Below are 13,458 nucleotides of genomic sequence, written 5' to 3'. Positions count from 1 at the left end.
AGGAACGTAGTAACGAAATGCATTGTGGTATATACTAGCGTTACAAAAAAACGTAACGAAATGCAACATGGTAGTAAATAACGGTACATAGGAACGTAATGAATGCAATCCTCCGTAACGGAACGAAGTGAAAGGCAATATGGTTAATTAACGTTACATAGGAATGTAACAAAATGTAAACCACCGTAGCGGAACGGAACAAAATGCAGTTGGGTACATACCATCTGCATAAGGAACGTAAATAAATTCAGTATGGTAGATGTTAACGTTACAAGGAAAGAACAATTCACAAATGTTAGGTAGTAACGTTATAGGCGCGTGACGAATATAATCTATTTAACATCAAGGAAGAAAAAGGAATAGCCCAAGTCTCTTACCTTTCAGTATATCGTATGGGATTAATGTGTAATAGCCGTTAAAAATATGGTTGTTTGTAAAAAAATGAATTTCAACCAGGGTTGATAAAGGGTCAGGAATTTTAAATCAATTCAATTCCGGTTCAGCAGGGAATATTAGCAAGCATAAATGGATCTGGACCGTAAAGAGCCTTTTTATGTTTAAAATATTTCAATTCGTTCCAGGAACCTTTTCTCCGGATCAATTGAAATACGGCACAGGGACCTTCTTTCCGGATCAATTTAAAGACGGTCTAAGACATTGAAATGAAAGAATACGCAACTTGGACCGAATTAAAACTGTGCGATAAAGAAGGTTCCGGTGTTGTTGCGGAACCCAATAGAACCCATTAGAATTTATGGGTTCGTGGACGTTTAACAATCCTGATTTGAAAATTACATTTTTGGCTCGAAATTGAATACAGCTTCCAACTAGTGTAGAAATGAGTAGTCATAGACGTGCGCACGGGGTGCAAAGGGGGGGGGGCACATGCCCCACCCCCTAATCATTGACGTCTGCCGATATTTTCGACGCAGGGACAAGCAAGGTATTTTTCCATGGGGCATATTAACCAGATAATAGTGTTGCCCCCTCAAGAAACACCACTTGAATTCGAAATTATCGCATTCCTGCATTCCCATTATAATAATTAATGTACATTACTATGACTGGGATCAAATTATACGCGTGAAATATATACTTTTAGCTGACATTCGTTTTCTAAAGGGGAGATGTGGCCATCCTCGCCCCCTTTCAGATTTCCATGCTCCTATATTATTATACTTTAATCCAGAAATTTAGGGTTGAGGAATCTTATCACCGGTTATTAAACGATATTATGCTCTTGAAGAAAATTAAGTATTTTCAAGCAGATGAAAGTTCACAAAGCAACAACGGCGGAAGAAGGTGCAGTGGCGCAACCACAGGGTGCAGGGGAGATTAGCTCTCAAACTTGTACGGAAATCAATTCTAGGGGGTTAGGGGGCAAACATTGAACTATAGAAAGAAAGGTTACAGAATCTAAGAGTAGCAAGACAAAAGGGTACTGAAGATGGATTTAGTTTTCACGTCTGTCGTGCACTATTTCTTCCAGACGGTCAAGAGCACCTGCAAGGAGGCACAGAGGAGCAATTGCCCCCCTCTTGATTTCTATCTTTATACAAATATAAATAAAGTTATATAAACTTGGACAGTTGCTGCTGCTTACGGTGTACGTTTTGCCCGTGTAAGGTAATATATAGATGTATTATTAATTTTTGAAACCCCACCGTTCATTTATAAACACACTGTATATGAGTCATTGTGAATTCGAGTCAATTAAAACATTTTGCGTTGTTGGGAGATTATCTATTAGGATAAAATTTGGACATAATGAATCTAAGTAGAGAAAAATCCAACTTGTATATCAAAATTGCCATGTCCAACTGATCTCCGAAAGTAGTGTTTAGCACGTCACATTTCAAGTATATTGTAATAATCTTCAATTAGGCCAAACGTTAACGAACAAAACAACATTTATTTAACTTATAACTTCATGTTATATAAACTACATGAAATACATTTAACAAAGACAAAAGACAAAATACAATCTCTCTCCAATTCGACTTGTTCACAGTATCTCTTCTAAAATTTTTATCTTTTTCTTAACTTCCATCATATATGATTGATTGATTTGAGTCCACTTTATGCACAGTTAGGCTAATCAGGACTGGACCTACAGTTTAAAGTGAAATCCCAATCACTTGTGCCTCCACCGGGTATCTAACCCGGGACCCCTTCATTACAAGGCGATGACGCTACCACTGCGCCATCGGGGAGGCCATTTCAAGTATAGTCCATGATTGTATCTAGTAGTATATGAACGAGATGTGTCCCTCCATTCAAACAATACGTGGCTTGTCCCTATAAGTGTGTCACTTATAAATTAAGTTTCCGAAAGCAGGTATTATGCATGAACAGAACAAAATATACTCGTGAGAAATTACAAAAATTATAAGTAAGTTCGTGGCGGGAGTTATTGACGGTTTTCCCCACAACCTATCCGCTTTAGGTTCCGGGTTCGAGTCCTGGTCTGTAAATATCTTTTTTAGGTGTCTCTTCATTAATTTAATCTAATTATCATCCATCTTCATAGTTTCGATTAATTATAAAAGTCACATAAAAGCGAAGCAAAATAAGAACAAATAAAAATAATTGCAAAATGATTACAATGTCAGAAGTACATTTGAAAAATAAAATGCGGACAGGAGATTCATTTTCAAACAGGTATTTGGGTAGAATTGTGTAGACAGACAGCATGCTCCCGAAAGTTGCCATTCCACGTGTAGCATGACCTTCGATACTGGGGTTGTGCTTTTTCAGGAAAGTTTGCTCGACGCTCCTCAAGCGTCTTATCAAGAATGCCTCGGTGTTTGCAGCATTACTAACTTATTTTCCGTCGGGAAAATCTTTTTTCTCCTATTTAATCTGCGGTTGACTCTACAATACAGCATATTAATCAAGATACAACAACTGAATTACGGCGAAGTAGGTTAGAAACCCTGCGTGCTCAAGAGCAGCTTCGATAAGGCACCTGAATTGTTTCGAGCTGAAGCAGGAAATGGGCGATGTTTATTCCCCAAGGCCATTCTGTAAAACTAATGCCACAAGAAGTTTTCTGTGTGGATTTGTGAGCATGAAATTGTAGGTTAATGATAGTACTACAAGACGTCAAGTGGATTTATTTTTCTGTTTCGTTATTTTATATAGCTTTCCTACCTATATAGTTTGAATAACTAATTAATCATTTCATAAGCAGACAAACACGAAGAAGCCGATCCCGTGGCAAATTGGTTAGCGTAATAAACTGCGAAGTCTAATGTCGGATTAGATTGATTGATTTAGTTTATTTTACTTCGCGTTTTGTGCCTCTAGGCTAATTTGCGAAGATGGGGATGAGTGATGAAATGATGAAATTGATGAATGGACATTCACAAACAACCAAGCCCGACCGGGATTCGAACCCGGGAGATGTCGGATTAGAGCCTGGACTAGAAAATATGGATGGGTTGGGTCATTGTCTTTATACCACTTCCATCACCTATCACATCCTTTATCATCGCGATTAACCGAAAGTGGTAGACGCGAAATAAAAATAGAAGCTTTGCATGGAAGTCCGAAAGAGAGGCAAGGGGGGGGGGGTGCACGACCCACCTGGAAAATGAAAGTCAACCAAAAATTATATATATATCTCACACAATTCCATTTCAGCTGCAATAATATATGTTAATTATTGCATGAACATAACTAGCTAACTAACTAACTCTCTAGCCTTCTTAAACCCGAAGGTTCATGGCTGCAGAACACAGGCCTTCCATCTGTCCCTATCCTGAGCAAGATCTATATACTCTTTTCCATCCCTACCGATTTCCTTTAGGTCTATCTCAACGTTGTCCCTCCATCTTCGTCTTAACCTTCCTAAAGGTCTCTTACCATCAGGTTTCCCAACAAGAATCCTATAAACTCCTCTTTCCTCTCCCATCCGTGCCACATGGCCTGCCCACCTAAGTCTTCTTGATTTATTTATTCTAATTATCTCCTCATCCCTTTTAGGTCCAAATATTTTCCTAAGGATCTTATTTTCAAATAAGATGAATATGATAACTTCAAATTAAAGCAATGTTTTTTGAGGAGACAACACTGTTATGCACCTTGTTTGCCTCCCTCCCCCCGGAAAAACTACCTTGCTTGCCCCTCTTTGGAAAAAATCCTGCAGACGTCCATGAACCTTTAGTATCGACTTCGGACTATAAAGCATTGATTCTTCAATGTATAGAGCGGCAATATACCGCGACAGCCTCTTACAGAGTATTTGCCAGGAAATATCAACACGAGAACAGGGATAGGAATTCCTCTTATTTTAGATTTTCTCAAACTAATTTCAAGTATCTGGTGAAAATTCTTTCTATTTAGTATGCAAATAAAGGTTTTAAATTTGAATGGGCGTATTAATTTTCTGGGTTTTTCCAGAGACGATATGAAGCACTGCGGATACGAAGGGCGAACTCAACAAAGTGCATTGTGAGGGAAATGCGTTTCAAGTTGTCAGGCACAATTCGAGCTCCACAAAAACTTGGTAACTGTAGATCGGAATGTTTCATGCGTGATTTTCAAAGATTTTATGGAGTTTGCACTGTGCCTGGCAACTTGAAACGCATTTCCATCACAATGTACTTTGTTGAGTTCGCCCTTCGTATCCGCAATGCCTCATATTTTCAATTACTTTGAAGCATTTTGGACCATTTTTTATTTTTATAAGCAACTGCATTAATTGATAGAATGATCTTAAACATGAAACTAATTGTTTTTTCCAATGATTGACTGTTTTCTTTGCCTTTCATTACGCTAGGTCACTCAGCCGCTATCTTTGTTGTGAGCCTAGATTAAGTGTGATTGGAGCTTATCCTATATGCTTTCTTCATACAACATGGCTGTCGGCTACATGTTTGACATCTTAACACAACTTCTTTGAAACATCGCTCATGAAATGTATTTCACCTATCGTCCTACGGGAATCAGAGGAACGTAACTACAAAAATTCTGTTTTCAGTTTCGTTAAAAAAAAATCCTCTGAAGAGTATTTGGAGAAAATCGACATTTTCCACTTCTAATTCTTATCTGTAAGGCGGAGTCACGTTTAAGAGTCATATTCCTAAGAATACATTATTTCCTCTCCTATTAATTTGATAAATTAGAGTTAAGTCGCTCTGGTTCTCACACACGCTATCAGCCCCTATTTTCCAAAATTTGGCACGTTAGGTATTACGCCAGATGTGTCATTTGGGTATGATGCATTTTTGTTATATGCCTGTGGAGATTCGAACAGTGTTCTCGGCTTGCGAGCCAGGTTATATCGGCGTCAGCGTACAACGTTTGGAGCGCATACATTGCTCTAAGCAGGATGCTCTCTACCTTATGATGGGACACTTTTTTACCCATGAAAGTTATTGTCCGTGGCCTGCAAGCAAAGTTCTTGCAACAAACTGCCTCGAGAGAATTATGCGTAGGCTATGTGTGACTTTTCTGTTTCTCAGACCACGTGTGACTACCTACAAATTATGTGAAACAATAACATAAACAACTTCCCATGTGAGTATGAGAAAACACTTGCATTCTAGCCGGGTTCGATTCCTGTGATTCGAATTCCACTTTGAACTGTAGGCCCACTCCCAATTAGCCTATCTGTGCATACAAGTGAACTTAAAACAAGACAAACTTTCATTCTAACCTCAGTCACTTATGGGAGCTGCTTAGAAGTAGTAGTGTTGACTGCCATGACTAAAATTTCTGGATCCAAGTTCACTTCCTCTCAACGATTTTATTTGTTGTTTTAAGTCCCCTTTATGCACAGTAAGGCTAATCGGGACTGGACCTACAATTTAAAGTGGGATCCGAACCACTTGTGCCTCCACCGGGTATCGAACCCGGGACCCCTCTCTCGACGATTTGACTGAGTCTGCACTCCTGCGCTACACTCCGCTGTCTATGCAATGTAGTTTTAAAAGTTGTTAACTGAGGTATCCTAGTCACTAATTCCACCGCTGCCACCAGTTAGTCAAGGTATGACTCATCATCAGCCAGGCTCGGGCGAAATGCAACTCATTAAACCGTCGCGGACGAACTGTGGCATTTTTCTAGGAATTTCGCTTTCGGACCAAACGCTACTGAACGTACAGCAGTCCCAGTGCCTGCTCCAAGTTGCACTGCTGCTTTCGGAGCCCTTGGTTTGGGAAGGGGATGGGGGTGAGGAAAGGGTCTTTATTTTTCATACTGAAGCTCGTTCATTTCGTTCTCCTATTTCTCTTGGTTGAATTTTCTGAGATACGGAATCTACCTCATTTTCCTTTTCATTTTGTTTTATTGCGTCACCCACGGTACTCTTACATGTACTTAACATTTTTAATTTCCCTGTACCTGCACCCTTTGGTTAGGTAAAAATAAATAGCTGCAGTTCGTCAAATGTTGTATTTTTGTTTTTGTTACCCATTTTTCTCGTACTTCAGTCAAGGGCAATGGAGCTACTGGTAACAGACGTAGTTAGGAAATAGCATGAATTGTTTCTTCCCCGCACTGTAGTTGACCGATAAAAGAACTATGTAAAGTCTCGTTTCTATTACCACAAATTTTACCGCGCAACATGACACGCGGCATGCGACGCTGCATGTGCCAAGCATTTGTTGAAATGGAAACTGTCTGCAACATGCCGCGGCGCAAGTGCCGGGGACAAAATTGCCTCAAACGATTAAGACGCACAACGTGCGCGGCGGACAATGGAAACAGCCTGCAGCAAGTTCCTGGGGCATACGAACTAGAGTAGAAACAGACGACGCGACTACAATCTGTGGTCCAACAAGATTTAATAACAATGCAAAATCACTTGCAGTCATTCTTACAAAGTTTTCGTATCCACTTTGAAGACGTAAGTCTCTCATCAACGAGTTAATTTTTTGCTAGAAAACTTCTAATCCACCATCTAGGTTGTTTTCGCCTCTTTTTTTAGAAATTCATGATACGCGCCTGCCATAACCAACAAACCCGCCATAGCTTTATTGTTCATCTTTACCCAAGTTAAATCACCACCAAATTATTACAATACAAGAGAAGGAACACTGACTACTCTAAAGCACTGCACAACGCTACACTGCGATCCTGCACTCCAGTGTTGTTGCGGACGTATTTTGAAGAAGTAGTTTTGAATTGGAAGCAGTACGAGTACACTAAATGACGCGCAACATGCGCCGGCACATGTTGCACGTCATGAGTCTGGAACTTGTCTGAATGGAAACGTAGCTTAACAGAAACAGAAGGCTTTCACGATTTGTCTGAATATTAAAGTGATCTCTTCTTTCACACCAAAACATAAATAACTATTCTCAGATTTGAAACCGTAACAGGGGTGTAAGGGGTGACCTTCCACGTAGTACACCCAATCGTCAACTTCATTCCACGTAGTACACCCTGGACTGCTCTTTGCAGACTAACGAGGCTCTGGCGACTGACCCTATGGCCAGTATAATTCTGTGTGTTCTGTTTTTTGTCATGTGTGCTGAGTGCCCCTTTAGAGCCTCAGCTTTTAACCTAAGTCAGAATATTTTAATATTTCAGTTATTCGATATTACAGTTACGTTATTTGTTATGGTAAGGGGCTGGACCCCGTATAACGTGGCGGTTGCAAAATAGCCTAAGTGCTGACGCACCCAAAATTAAAAAAGAAAAAAATGTAACAGGGAATATAGCTTTAATAAATGCCTATAAATATTTCACTATCGTTTATATTTATGTACATGTTGTTAATTTCGAAATATTGGGAAGAAATGCAGCAAAATGCTACATATTCGATTACTAATTTGAGCCACTATACATGTTATGTTTTTATTTCATGAACAATGCGACACCACAGGTCCCGAGTTCAGATCCCAGCCTGTGTATTGTTTTCATTATTTTCTTCGTGATGTCCTTTCATCAATTTTGTCATTGCATCACCCATCCTCGTCTTCGCGATTAGCCAAAAGTGGCAGAAAACCAAAGTTAAATATAACAAATCAAATCAAACATTACTTGCAAGACAAGAATGGATAGGTTATTTTGAAGCTTCTGTTATTAAAAGCAAATTGTGTGTAGCTTTCCTAGACAGAAGTTTCAAACACAGAAAGTGATTGATTGGATAAGGGCTGTGGATTCCTACTCGAGCAGAAAATATATATGTTTCAATTTATTACTTACAACAATAGCAAACTGATTTCCCGCTAAATCAAAGAAAACTTGCATTCACAGTTACAAATTGACGTGTTGAATGACCTTAACTACAGATTTCTCTCACTCCAATTCTGATTAATCGAACAGCACACCACAACGTGGGTCATTAAATATTTCCAACTTACTCTCGAGTTCCTCAACTAAAAATAAATTGACTGCGAGACAAAAACTCCTCTCCGATAACACATTATATGCAGAGTATACGTAAGTTGAAATTCCATCATAATAATTTGAATTCTTCAAGTAGTAGCTACAAATATAATTTTTCATGCATATTTTCTTAGCAGAATATGAAGTTTCTCACTTCAGAAGGATAACATATACACAGTATTTCACAAGCGTTTTTAGTTCGAGCTAGTCGTAGGCCTAATATGAATATAAACGTGACTTCATTACTTACTTTAAAAAAGTGCCAGGCAATCAAAATTCGAGGGTATGCCTGAAATTATTTGTAGTATCTCATGTGTCAAGGGGGCTTTATAAGTAGTAGTAGTAGAAACGTAATTATACTGCATGTTGCAACTGAAACCGTAGCCTCGAAGACCGAAGTCGTTGAGTAGTCCACTCATACACTCGGTACCAAACATTCCAAGTTCGAGTAGACACCTGGGCATGGCTGTTTTTTTTTTTTGTAAGCATCCCTTCATAGATTTAATATGATCATCATTCATCTTCATCGTCGCGATTATCTACAAGTGGCAGAAAAGCGATATAAAACAAGAATAATACAAAAGTATAACAAACAAAAGAGGATAAAAGGATGAACTGAGTTAATGATAGGAAGTTTTATGAAATTACTGTTTCTTGAAGAATCCTGTCCTTTGTTACGATTGTATTTCGCAGTCACACGTTGCTCAATGTTCACGTCGACTGTCGTCCTTACGTACTTGAAAATTACTTTCATGTCTGCCTATGCTCTTCTTTCAAACGTGGTAGGTGGGCGCTCTGTCTGTTTCTACACCAAAAAGTTTAATGAACCTCCTGTCCAAGAAGACAAGAATTACTGAAAGTAATTTTCAAAATTGTAAGCGGATGAGGGCCCTTGTAAATGATAAAATATACTGTCCTTTTATTCGCTTAGTTTTGAGAATCACTTCCCATACAATTCTTGCCTTCTTGAGAGTCCAATGGCCCTGTCTAGCCACAAACCAGTTGCACAAACGCGGTTTCGTTTGTTTCGTACAACAATTCCATCTAACGTTTCGTTTCTACGTAGTTTCTACTTGCTAAAAGTGCCTTTCATATCGCCCCAGGGCGTTGTCTACTCGGCTGCTTCGTGACCGAAGGTCACGTGTACAAAGTTTGAGGATTCACATTTTCCGATTTTGCGTGGTGCTGCTGCTGCTACGAGCGAACACAAGGGAAAAAACCTTGGACGAAAAGTCCGCGCACAGCTCTTCTACTCTTCAGCTCGGCCCATAAGGAAGAACGGTCAACTCTCCCCCTCCCCTCCACGTGGTAGTACAGTGCACAGGAGTTGCGGGTCTGCACAGGTTTCTTTCCTTGTGGTTCAGTTCGTCTTATCAAGGTCGTGCAGCAAATAATTATTTTTCGTCTTCCGATAGGAAAAAGCTTGCCTCTCGCTTACGTGGATGAACGCGTAGCACAGATGATTCCTTGGTTGGTCCTTTATGTTTCGTCCTTCAGCAATTTAATCTAAGCATGAATCATTCTCATCGCCAAACATACTGTATTTTTTAATTGATGTAACACATGTAAACTGAAAGAGAGAGACAGAGAGAGAGAGAGAGAGAGAGAGAGAGAGAGAAAGATATACATAAACGTTTTCTTACAACAAACGTTTGTTTTCTATCGTATAAAGTGAACGCACATGTTAAAATTCATCTTGCATACATAATCAAATTAGAACAAATCCACGTAAAGTGATTTAGTATGCAGAAAATAAATATATTTGTGATAAATACATAGTTAATCAGTAAATTCCAATAACCAGAACTTCTGTCACGCTGAATCTTGTTTACGGATGTTTTCAAACGTTTTGTTTTACAATTTCATTTTTTCACTGACATCCAAAACGAAAATACGTATTATAATTTAATGACTTTCAAAATGTCAAATGCTGTAATGTTAGTATGCTGCCGATCATAATTGTGAGGCTTCTTCGAAAACGCCTTCGATAACGGTATTTACTATTCGTAACGGATATGTGTATCACTTTTTTGAAACAGACTTTTGTGAAGGGAAAGAACTGTAACGTTACAAAAGTAACGAGCACAATTATACGAGAGACCTATGTTATTCTCTCCGGAACACGGCATCGGACACGTTATTGCACATCGGAACGTCTGTATGATACCAGCTATAAATAACGTTGTTGCTTTGAAGCAAAGAGTGTAACGTTTTTACAGTCGTGACCTCAATTAAGTTACTGGTTAATTGTAACGTTACTATCACTTTCCACACACACTAAAGTTACTAGTCAATCGTGACGAACTTGTTTCTTACCCTGTAACGTTACTGGTTGCCGGCAATGGATGGAACGTTAAAGCGTCACCTAACGACCTACTGATTTACAGATCAGTTATGGTTCGGTACCGTTATGCACACCTGTAACGTAATGTTCATATACCTGAGGTAACGTTTCTGTTCACGAAAAAAGTTATTCAGTTTCTGGTTGTAACGTAACGGAAACCGTAATTGAAAATACCGTTCCATTTCGTTACGTTACGACTCCCTGCTACGAACAATGGAAACAACGCCTCCATCACTGTGTAGCTGCCCAAGGGAACTATTTTGAAGGGGATAACCTTGATTTGTAAAAATAATAAAATTCATCGTTTACAGAAAATCAGTCTCATTACTTTCCTAACAGACCACGTATATTTGCCTGCAATATACATGAATATTGTCATTCCAGCAGGGATGTAATAGTGTATGATTTTCTGCGAACTCTGATTCCTGAGTTACGCCCTTCTTCCAGCTATGCCTTCAATTGTTGACACACGCGTCCCCTTTATCGCCTTGCTGCGATATTTGAATCCTCCCCTATAATTGTATAACACTTCTATATTCACCATTAATAACTAAGCTAATGCAGGGAATAAAATATAAGTAGAATATAAATTGGATTGTATGATTCCAACCAAGAAATACTTACACGTACAAACTCACCGCTTCAATGGCAATTGAGGAACTGCATTTCTATTTTGCTTCCTTTTGGCTCTATCAGTTGTTGATAATTCACTTGATAGAGACATCAATCTTGACACAATATCTATCATATTCAGTGTAACGAACCATTTTCTGATAATGCTTCAAAGATAGAATGAAAGTATCTTCAGCAAAGATTATTTAAAGTCAAGTGCAGGTAGTTTGGGAAAATACATATTTTTTATTCACCCATGTTGTAACTGATTATAGGACACTTGCGTGCACGGACATTTACGCACATTTTTATAATGATGGGACAGAGAAAAGTTAGACAATACACGGTCATTTGCACGCAGCTGTAAGGACTAATAAACGAGAGGGAAGATGTGAGACTTCGTGTTCGAATGTGTGCTGTGTTAGCTCACCAGACACTCGATGAAGTTGATGATGGTCGAATGTGTATTCTTGAACATGTTTCTGACAATGAAGAAAGTTGTACGGTTTTTGTTATGTTGTTGATCAGTGGCTTAATACTAACACTGTAGGACCGTTCCATGTGAAATCAACAAATGAACATGCACTTTCTAACTTCACATATTTTGATTCATTTGAAATTTGACGTGCTGAAAGGGTCACATGAGGTAGGAAAATATGCAAAATTGTAGTTCCATATCTTTTGTATTTCCGAAATTACAGTGTGGCAAACTATGCGATTTTGACCAATTTTTCCATCTTGTTAACTTTAAATTGCAATATTTCGGCAATAGAAGTGATTCGGACGGCGTTGGAAAGGCCATGAAGGGCTCTTTCACATGAGATATTGTATGCCTATGTCAGGGCATGAAAACTTTAGTAGGCATTTTCTCAAAAAGGGTCTTCATTTTTTTTAAAAAAAATGTATGTCATACATACACTACTACTCAATAACTGTACAAAATTTGAAAATGGGACGCCAACGGGATCCGGAGTTATGTCAGATTTAGTATAGGTTACGGTAGGGTAGAATAGGTTAGGTAATACATGATAATATATGTGCACGTATTTTGTCACACAAATTCCTAATATTCAAAAGTAGAAGTCTAACAGAAATGAAAATACAATATTGTTTGAATTATCGTATATGAATCTAATGTTTAAATTAGCTGTTATTGTAAATGCATGGTGATTCAAATTTCCGGTCCCATAGGTCCTGTTATCAGTGTACATAGCGAAAAATGGAAAGAGTTGTTGGAAATAGACAAGTTTGAATCTAAAGTGCTGGAATTTTCAACGTCCCTTTTGGGCTGTACACTGGTACGAGCCTCATTGGTAGCCGAATACTACATGCTTGGTCCTGAATACTGCATGGCATCGCAATACCATACAGTACAGAAATGAAAGAAGGGATAAAGAATGAAATACAAGTACAAAAATGTATGGGAAACAATACAGAGACCACCTCCTCGTGATGATCCCTCATAACAGCATAGCCGACCAGAGTGTTGCAAAATGATAGCGAAGGATTACCCTGCGCGCATGTGTAAGTGAGCTTAAACCTGACCAGGAAGGGGAGTACGAAAATAAATCTTCCTCCTCCCCTTTATTTCGATCTCTGCGCGCAAGAGGTCCATATTTTTAACTTGCGCGGAAATGTCCTGAACCCACCCCAAATTTTTATCTACCGTGTTTGATCTTTTGAATTTCGCATATATGGTCAAGTGGCCTCCGGGTCCCTGCTCGACCCTATTCAATTTTGACGATACTTCTACAGGTTGTGCATACGAATCCCACATGGAGACCTGCAAAGTTTCAGATTAATAAGGAGTTTGGTTGGAGCGCCACTTCTGTGAAGGCCACTTTTTCAATGCCGCGGCAAATACAAATGTTGTGATGAATTCGCCCCCAAATTTTAGCAAGTTGTAACTACTGAATAAATTGCTTTGAGAAGCTGGCGTTTCTTAAGGATATGGGTCATGGGCATGTAGTTAAGCCGTTCAAGGCAGAATTTAAGTACCACGATAAGGCAGTATCTCGACAACTGTTCAGCAACCTCATTACCAGGCGAAATCTGTATCCCCCTCCGCACAGAAACTTCTGGCATATTGCATGTATTAATGGAGGTTTTGAAACGAAAAATCAGTAACGTATTTTCAAAAATGTATTCGAAGCTTTACAAAA

General features: G+C 38.9%; 1 protein-coding gene across 1 annotated transcript in view; it reads right to left on the bottom strand.

Moving 5' to 3' along the window:
- Positions 1–11,322, bottom strand: part of LOC145992618 (uncharacterized) — a 30,238-nt gene extending 18,916 nt beyond the window's left edge. The window contains exon 1 of the mRNA XM_083128977.1: positions 11,309–11,322. The gene's annotated coding sequence lies outside the window, so the exon portion shown is untranslated. The remainder of the gene's footprint in view (positions 1–11,308) is intronic.
- Positions 11,323–13,458: the final 2,136 nt, after the last annotated feature.

The sequence above is a fragment of the Lepisma saccharinum genome, chromosome 9 (assembly GCF_977018435.1).
Source record: "Lepisma saccharinum chromosome 9, izLepSacc3.1, whole genome shotgun sequence".
NCBI classification, from domain to species: domain Eukaryota; kingdom Metazoa; phylum Arthropoda; class Insecta; order Zygentoma; family Lepismatidae; genus Lepisma; species Lepisma saccharinum.
This window is presented reverse-complemented; position numbering and strand designations above follow the sequence as displayed.